At 45.2% G+C, this 8685-nt stretch overlaps 1 protein-coding gene across 6 annotated transcripts in view; it reads left to right on the forward strand.

The window, feature by feature from the left end:
* The window catches only part of LOC308068795 (uncharacterized protein), a 185376-nt gene extending 180574 nt beyond the window's left edge, over window positions 1-4802 (forward strand). For all 6 annotated transcript variants that reach the window (XR_013930128.1, XR_013930129.1, XR_013930130.1 and 3 more), the window contains one exon: window positions 1-4802. This exon is cut by the window's left edge. The gene's annotated coding sequence lies outside the window, so the exon portion shown is untranslated.
* Window positions 4803-8685: the final 3883 nt, after the last annotated feature.

Below are 8685 nucleotides of genomic sequence, written 5' to 3' on the forward strand. Positions count from 1 at the left end.
TGTAAACTACCGTAACAAAAAACAAGCAAAAATAGGAAAGCCAAGAAATAAAAATATATATACATGGTACTAGAGTCATGTCTAGTTGTTGAATGTGCTAAAAAGGGAATTAATTTCAATGTTGAGAGACACACAAGTTACCTAAAGCCATTGCTCCTTACTGCTGGGATTGTACCTGTTGTGACCTCAGCCAGCAGAGCACCGAAGCACACACTTAGCTTTGAGCACATCAGGAATTGTATCAACTAAACGAAGACTATTAATTCAGAAAACCACAATTTTTTCTGGTCTGGAGTTGATATCAGTGCCAAGCTGGGCACAATGGTTATCTGTCCTTCTCCCATGGGAGCCAGGCTAGTGAGGGTGATGCTCACCTCCCCGTTTCCCCTGTTCTCACGCTGCCTCCCACCCTGCACATGACTAAACGGGAAAGGAGCTTTGGAAGTATAACTTCAAGCAGGTTAATTCAGTATTTCAACAAAGAATTTAGCCCCAGTGTTCTGGGTCAGATGATACCCATTTTTTGTATTTAGCTTTGGGAAGCAAAAGAATTAATCAGGCTGTAAGTACACTGATGCAAAAAAAGCTGAAAAAATTTTAATAAAAGCTACAGCATTAACAAGTACTGAACTAATGACCTTTGATATATGAAGCAAATGCTTCATCCACTAGCCTATACAACATTTCATTACCAGCCTTGGGAATTTACAGGTGTTAAATTAGCTGCAAGATAGCTCTCATATTGTTGCCTGACTGTAATAGAACATATTGAAAAAGTTAATAAGGAATTGAGCATAGGGGCTGCAGAGTTCAAACAAAACCTACTTGCCAGTTCAGTCTGAGGTCTTCATCAAACTCAATTCCAGCACAAGCCTCGGTTTTATGTGCAACTCTGTTCCCTTTCCTAAGCCTGAAGGACAGCATCCTCCAGAGAAGTACCGACGACTGCTAGAGAAATGAAGCCACAAGAGAGGTGACACAGAAGGGATCTTGCACTGCTGTAGTCAGACATAATATTGACATATCTTCTCTGATGTTTTTTTAACCTTTTTACTGCAATCAACAGGTATGAAAATAATTATAAATGGAAAAGCTGAAGTTCCTTTTCTAGAACTGTTGCCATTAAATAGGTGGGCAACTGTAGAGATTGAAAATTCACCCAGGCTTTATGTACTGAAATCACATACAAACTATTTTCCGTGTTATTTGTAAATCCTAACAGAGACAGCAGGGCCGTGTCGTTGCTTGGAGTCTGTCAGTGCGGTTGGTGCCTTCCATAAATGCTCGCATGGCTTCCATGGGAGTCACGGGAACTGCAGGTGTGCGGAATTCCTTCGCCGCGTGTCCTATGTGCTATGCAGGCTTTTCTGGTGGGAACGGCCTCTGGCCCACTGTTACCGGTAATTATTGTTTTCTCTCTTGCAGATAAAATTATGTTTAAAAAATACAATTTCTTACAACTGGGGCAGGAAGGAGAGGTGAAGTGCAGGGGATTTTACATAAATAGGACTTTGAAACTTCTTCACTATTTATTTTTTTCTTAAAACAAAATTTTGTGTATTCAGATATCCCTTGGGATCACCAAACCCCCAGATTAAACAGTCATTTTTATCTAATAATATAAATAATTTAACAGTACCAAGTCTTTAATATGCTTCTTGTATACATTGAAATCCATGGACTGCTGGTACCATCAGTGGCAGTAGAAATTGCAGTGAAAAGCTGGAGGGGGGCGGGGAGCAAAACGAACTAAAGGAGGAGTTTCAGAAAGCCTTGTTAAAGCCCCAGTGTGTGCTCCGAGCATCCTCAGGCCCTTCTGCTGGCCAGACCATGGCGTCACAGCCCGTTTTACATAGTGGGAGCAGATCAGGGGCAGCTCATACTTCTAGGTAGACACTTGATATAAGAACAGTCAAACCAAGAGGCTTTGCATTGAACAAAAGAAGCAAAGAAAGGAGAGGAAAAGCAAGGAAGGGAGAGCAGATCCACCTGGTTATTCCTCTGTCCAATTTTTTGTGTGAAACCAATTCTTGTATGGCTTAGTTTGCATACAGGGCTTGAATGGCCTCACCACCTGCAAAGGGGGTGCACCTCTCCAGTGGAGGTGGAGATCCCTCACCTGGGCAGTGCATGACTAAATTAATGAGCAATTACACCTCTAACTTAGGTAGATGAGACCGCAAATCAAAGGAGCTGGGGTAGGAGGGGAGCAGGCAGCCGTGTCCATCTGCTGACATTTGTGTTTGCTGATTTCATACATTCTCCTTGGTGCTACAGAGAAGCCACATGTTGTTCCACAAATATAGTGTTCGTTTTCCATAAACAACAGTCATACAATAATTTTAAAGCTAAATTAGCCTATGTGCATCATGCAATGTCCCCCTGTAAAGAGGCAAAAATGTAACAGATGGGAAAATATAATAAAGTAATTTTATGACAGTTGTAACAAGCCAAGAAACTATAAAATGGCAGCAGATAGAAAATAAAATTATAAAATGTATGCATTGTTAGCTCTTTTCACTGGCACAGAGCTGGTCGGTGAAATCAGAAGACAATAACCAAAGTCTCAAACCCAGCAGCCTCCGATTCCCTCGCGGCACACCGTCTGCACTCCAGGAGAGACAGCAGGATGCCCCAGGTTTGCGAGGGGTGCAGTGAAGTAGATAATAATGAGCATCCAAGCGCTGTTTGCCCTCAGAGAGCTTCCAAGCATGGAGGAACTGTTCTGCATTTGCTATTTCCTGCTGCTCAGGGTTGCCTTGCTGACCCCTCTCCTGGTAAATGAAACACCTCTGGCAGCGCAGTGAGTTTGATTAAAAATCAGGAAATATAGGAGGTAAGTCATTTTCAATCATGCCTTCAAAACTGTGGCCTGATCCGATGGCCAAATTCAAAGAAGCAATCATGTAAGTAAGAGATGTGCGCTCTTGTCCTTGGTTTGCAATGAAATCAGCTTTGGAATGAATTTCAATTGTTTTTCTTAATCTTTCTCCTTTTTTTTTTTTTTTTTTTTTTTTTTGTTTTAAACAAAAGCTCTATATGATTTTCTCTTGCAATGTCTCCTGGGCGTTTGCATTTTCTCTGCCCTTTAGCACTGAATCACAGTATCTTACATTTATATGGTACCCAAAGGATCCTGAAGCATGCAGAAATTATAAGCCAAATTTTGCTCTTGGAAGCATGAGCTCAGCTCATACCAAAGTTAATGGGAGGTGAGCACAAACATCTGAAGGGAAGAATTTGCCCTTTCAGACAAAAAGGAATCGTTTCACCCACCGCTGAAGTGCAGCTGCCTGTGAGGCAAAACATGGCAAATGGTTAAACGTTCAGACCTAGGAGGTGCTGATCTCTATCAGCTCTTGAAGACAAGGAGACCTAAGGATAGTCAACACCAGCACTGGGGTGCTGAGCTGTGTTTCATTTGTCTCCAGGCACTGTCTCATCAATACACAGCTTTCTTGGCTTTTACGGGCTAAAAATTAAAGGGCTCTTTAACTTTCTTTGTTTCTATTTTGAAACGACTTGGACTTTTCAACTTGAAACATTTCATTTAGGGGCTTTTTAAGGCCAACATTTGCAGACTGGGAAACCTGAAAAAAGCCCTTTGGCATTTGTGCAGAAACCTGCATGTCAGAGAGCTGTGCTTATTCCACTTGGACATCTGATGGGAGGTTTATTGCACATTTAGAAATTAAGTATTGATTTGTTGGTGGTGGTTTTTTCTTGCTCTAAGGACCTTCAGATGGCACAGGCAGGTGATTGGAGAGGGAACTTTAATTCCCTTCGCTGGCACTGAACAGGGTATCAGATTGGATGATGGTGGCTTATGGCACATCAAGCTGGATGAAGCACTCCCTGCCTTTCCTCCCCTACCTGATGGCCCAAACAAGTACAGGGACAGGTCACGGGTTTAAATCCAGAGTCCAGCACACCAAATTCAAAAGTAGAAACCCCCTTCCCGTGGTCTTGTTTTCCTTCAGTTTTGCTAGCAATGGCTGAATTTCCAACTGTTATGAGTTCTTTTTTGGATAACCCACCCCCAAGATGCAATCCAGATGCGTAGCCAAGTGCCTTAAATCTCTGAACCGACTAAACCAAATTATATAAAATCTTCTGAGTTTGCAAAATTGAGTTGGGAATCTCAAGAAAACAGGCGTGCTTAGGGGATTTCCAGCATTTCCTCCTCCTCCTCCTCAGGTTGGCAGTATCACAGAGCAGCCTCTTCCCATGGTGTTCTGGCACTCCAGGGCTCCATCCCAGCCAGCGGAGTCATTTGCAAAGGTGCCCAAAGTTAAAAAATTATGGGGGAGAAATGTTCTTTGGGCTTTTCAGAGCACAGAAAGCTTCTTTTCAGCATGGGACAAAATGATGGCTTATTATCCAGATAGGTCCTCCTTCCCCATACTCTTCATGTGATGGTTAAATAAGGAGACTGGTGCTGGAAAGCCAAGCACTGCAGGGACCTACAAGCAAGACCAGAGGCTTTTTTTTCTTCCCATTTCACTAGTGGATGGGCTTTAACCAAAAGCTAAGAGTCATATTGAAGGAAAATTGGAAAAAGGAACCGGGACCAACTCTCACAAAACACCTTTCACTCTCCATCAATGTCATTAAAACCCTGAGGGCAAACCTAGGTGCTGGGGGCACCTGAAGGAAGCCCCAGGGTCTCAGTTCGTAGCCTTAGCTACCCGGTGGCATTCACTAGGGCAGTTTGGCTTTTTGCTAGATGCAGATGTAGCTCCACCCACATTACCAGAAGAACTCTAACTCTCTCTGAACTCACTGTTTTATTCCAAAACTCAGAATAAGCCAGGAGCCCGGTCACCTAATACATATGCAAGCTGCACCTACTCCCTGCCCCCTGACCCAGTTCTGCTTTTGGGAGCACAAAATGTCCTGCTGTGCTTGGAGCGGGGACATTCAAACTCAAGTGCTCTAAACTCCACTGGTTAAGACTTACCAGCAGTGCCTGGTAACTAGCCTCAGGCTTGCTGCCAAACCAGTGCAAATCTGCAGGAACTATTTTAGTTCAAATCCTACAGCCGAGATGAATAGGAGCATGCATGCACACACACACACAGAGTTGCTGTGGCTTGGCAGATGAGCGGCAACTCATTAAGTTGCAATAACTCAATCACCCACTATCATCCCAATCTCTATTCTCTAATGCAGTGGTTTGATTTTTTTTCAAAGGGAGTGTTGCAGGTCCCACGGGCAGCGATGGGGCTTGCAGGTGCTCCAGCTTTCTGAAGATCAAGGAGCTTTGTACAAATGGCAAAATATAGCCCTGTGCCTGGTTTGGGGTACCTGGGTTTCAACGCCCTGGCACTAACCTCCCGCATCACGAGCAGCCACGGTGCCCAAGTTAGAAGAGCTGATGAGATAAGCACATATAAAGCACAAAGAAACAGGCTGGGGTTTGAATTAGGAAATGCAATACTGGCCCAAAACATGGGGGATGGGGCAGGGGGGACAGGGTGGGGGGACGGGGTGCCTGACCTCGGTGTGACTCCACAGATCCTAATGTCTATTTATCGTTGTCATTCTGAGCTCGTTCTTTAGGCTTACAAATGCAATGAACCAGTTTCCCTGAGATCATGTTTTAAATATACTGCCCCGGGGCTACTCTTTAAAATTCAAAACATTGGAGGACACACAGAGAGGGTGCTTTGAATCATTTTTGACAAGCAGAAATTCTCCTTGACAACCTGAAAGGTGAGCACCGGGAAGCCCTGAACCCCACACACAGCGCAGCACAGCATCAGAACAAGACCACAAAAATGCAGTTTTCTCGTAAGACACCGACTTTTCATCTGTGTAATTTGCCCACAAATCTGAACCACGTTGCTGAAGGTTTAGCTGCTGGATAACCCTTACAAAGGAGCGGAGATGTCAGGGGAGCCTCTGTTTTGTTTCAGCAAGCTGAAGAAGTGATGGTGCTGAGGTCCAGAAAGACCCAAAGCCACCTAGGGAAGAGCTCGGACGATGGACACTTTCCCATGTTTTGCACTGGCCGCTCAGCCTATCGGGATGCCAAGCATGGGCAGGGAGGACACAGGCAGGTGGTGGTCTGCATCTTCCCAGCAGAGCACTGCGCCTCCATCCTTCTCCGTGCAGGACTAAGGCAAACTGGCATGGATAAAGCAATGATTTCAGAGTTCAATCAAAGCTCTGCATTTCTGCCAGCAGCCATCCCAGTGGACGGACCGTATACCTTTAAGTGCTGCTCACTTGCCCTCTAAAAGGGAGAAAATAACTTAAAAAAAAAAAGAAAAAAAAAAGCTGTTAGGAGTTATATTACCTGCAACAGCTGAATTTAATTAGTACCCCAATCACAACAAATATTTAAAAGGTCTAAAAAGCTGTGAAGGGAAATTTGCTCTCCTAGGAGAGAGACCCGTGCCTCGTGCGCTCTGTGTACAACAGAGTGCTGCCATGAATGACTCACGTTGGAAACACTTCACACAACTGCAGACTTTTGTAATCGTGGCGTGAGCTGGAGTATGGAGGCAGGAGGTGGAGATTTTGGTACAAATCAGAATTTCCTTGTCCTGTTGCCATGCCCTTTCCAACCACTGGCCCAATTCTATACATGCAAACTCTTGGTGCTCTGTGTACTTCGGTCACTGCAATCTCTCTCTTCTTAGCTCTGTCTCCAGATGGGAGGAAAGTTTTTTCTCCAATAAGATAAAACCTGAAAAACCAGCAACAACAAGCAGAGGGTAGAAGGTTTCCTGCTGAAGACCCGAGAGCAGCGCAGCAGCCCCAAGGAGACACCAGCAAATACCAGCACTGGGCTTCAGACAAGGTGGGATGAGGAGACACAGCACTCACATAAGATCAGGTAGAAAACAAAGATGTTTGGCCATTTGGGTAACACCAACACCTTTATTATTACCAGGTTTTTGCTGTGCATGCACCTATGTGTATTTACTAGACCCTAAAAGAATAAGAATAATAGATTACTCCTAGGGATGGGCACAGCAGACAACAGCCTCAGCGTCCCTTAAAAAATTCAAAGTAGGAAAAGTGTCCCTGGTGGGGAAAGGGTCCTCATAGCCTTGGGGACTCAGGTGATGTGGGTTGTGGCACTGTCCCAGAATGTGAACTCGGAGCATCCAAAGAGTTACATTAATGATGCCACAGCAGTTTTGTAGCCCTGCGTCCACACAGCCCAGACCCTTCTTTGTCACTGGTCCCACTGGGCTGCACCTCCTCGTGTGAGCAGGCTCTCTAATATTCACAGCCGTTGCATTTCCAACGATCAGTGTCGTTACTGTGCTGTGCTGGGTGCCAAGCCCAGGCCTGGCACAGTTACTGCGTCCAGGGAAGGAGAAAGAGCCACAGAGCACCTTCTGCTAAATCATACCCAGGATCACAAATTAAGGGGACTGGGGAGAGGGGTTCCTGTGTGGGAGGCATCAGACCACAAGCCTGGTTCATCACTTGCTTCCTGCATCCTCCCACCCATCCCACCTCTGTGGAAGTCCTTCTAGGAGCACCCATCATAGCAGAGAGGCTATGGCAGGATGAGATGTTGGTGCAGGCAGCAAGGACACAGTTCTAGCAACAGCTCCTCACTGGGCTCGTCTCTCAGCAGTGAAAGGTGAGCTCTCAGTACCCTACCAGAGCAGATTGGGAAGGACACAGCCAAGGAGTGAAAGACCAAGCAGAAAGTCTGGGTGCCCTGGCGAGGAGCAGGGTGTGGTGGGCTCACCCTGGACAGATGCCTGGTGCCCACCAAAGCTGTTCTATCACCCCCATCCCCAAGCGGGCAGGGGAGAGAAAATACAACAAAAGGCTCGTGGGTGGAGATAAGGACAGAGACATCACTCAGAGGTTACTGTCACAGGCAAAACAGACTCCACTTGGGGAAATCAGTTTGATTTATTGCCATTCAAATCAGAAAAAAAAACTCCAACAAAAAAACACCTTCCCCCCACCCCTCCCTTCTTCCCAGGCTGAACTTAATTCCCCACTTCTGTACCTTCTCCCCCTGAGCAGCGCAGGGGGATGGGAAATGGGGGTTATGGTCAGTCCATCAGACATTGTTTCTGCTGCTTCTTACATACCTTATATACCCTAGGTATAGGCAAGAAGCGACTGCATGTTATGTCCTGATTTACTTCTTAAGTCAGATGGGTGACTAGGAGTGGGGAATTTGAGGAGGTTTTGGTTTATCTCCTGCTCCCATTTCCTACTGCATCTAAGCACATCACACTTTGCTATTGATCTAACCCAGCTACTCTCTCTAGGCAAGAGGAAGAAGGAAGACTCCAGGCCAGTGCTGGAGCAGCATCTCCAGGAGGTGTTCTGAGGCTCTGCATTTTGGTCCTCCTTCCTCGGGGCTCTGTGCCACAGCCTGCCCAGGCAGCTTGGCTGGTCCTAACCCTAGCCGGGATATCCTTCTCTGCTTGACCAGAGAGTCCCTGGGTATCTTCTCACCCGGTAGTTAAAGCTAACTTTGAAAATGTGTTTAGGCACCTATGCCACGACTTACATTTCACTTTATTTCCTTTTGGCTGGCTCTAAACTTTCAGAGTTTATTTATTTATTTATTATTATTATTTATATAATTAATATTATTAATTTATAATTATATTAGTTCCTTTTGGCTGGCTGTAAACTTTCAGAGTTTATTTATTTATTATTTAGCCAGCAATATGCACAGGGGCTTCAATGGGC

This window comes from Falco punctatus, assembly GCF_963210335.1.
Source record: "Falco punctatus genome assembly, chromosome: 8".
Lineage (NCBI taxonomy): Eukaryota > Metazoa > Chordata > Aves > Falconiformes > Falconidae > Falco > Falco punctatus.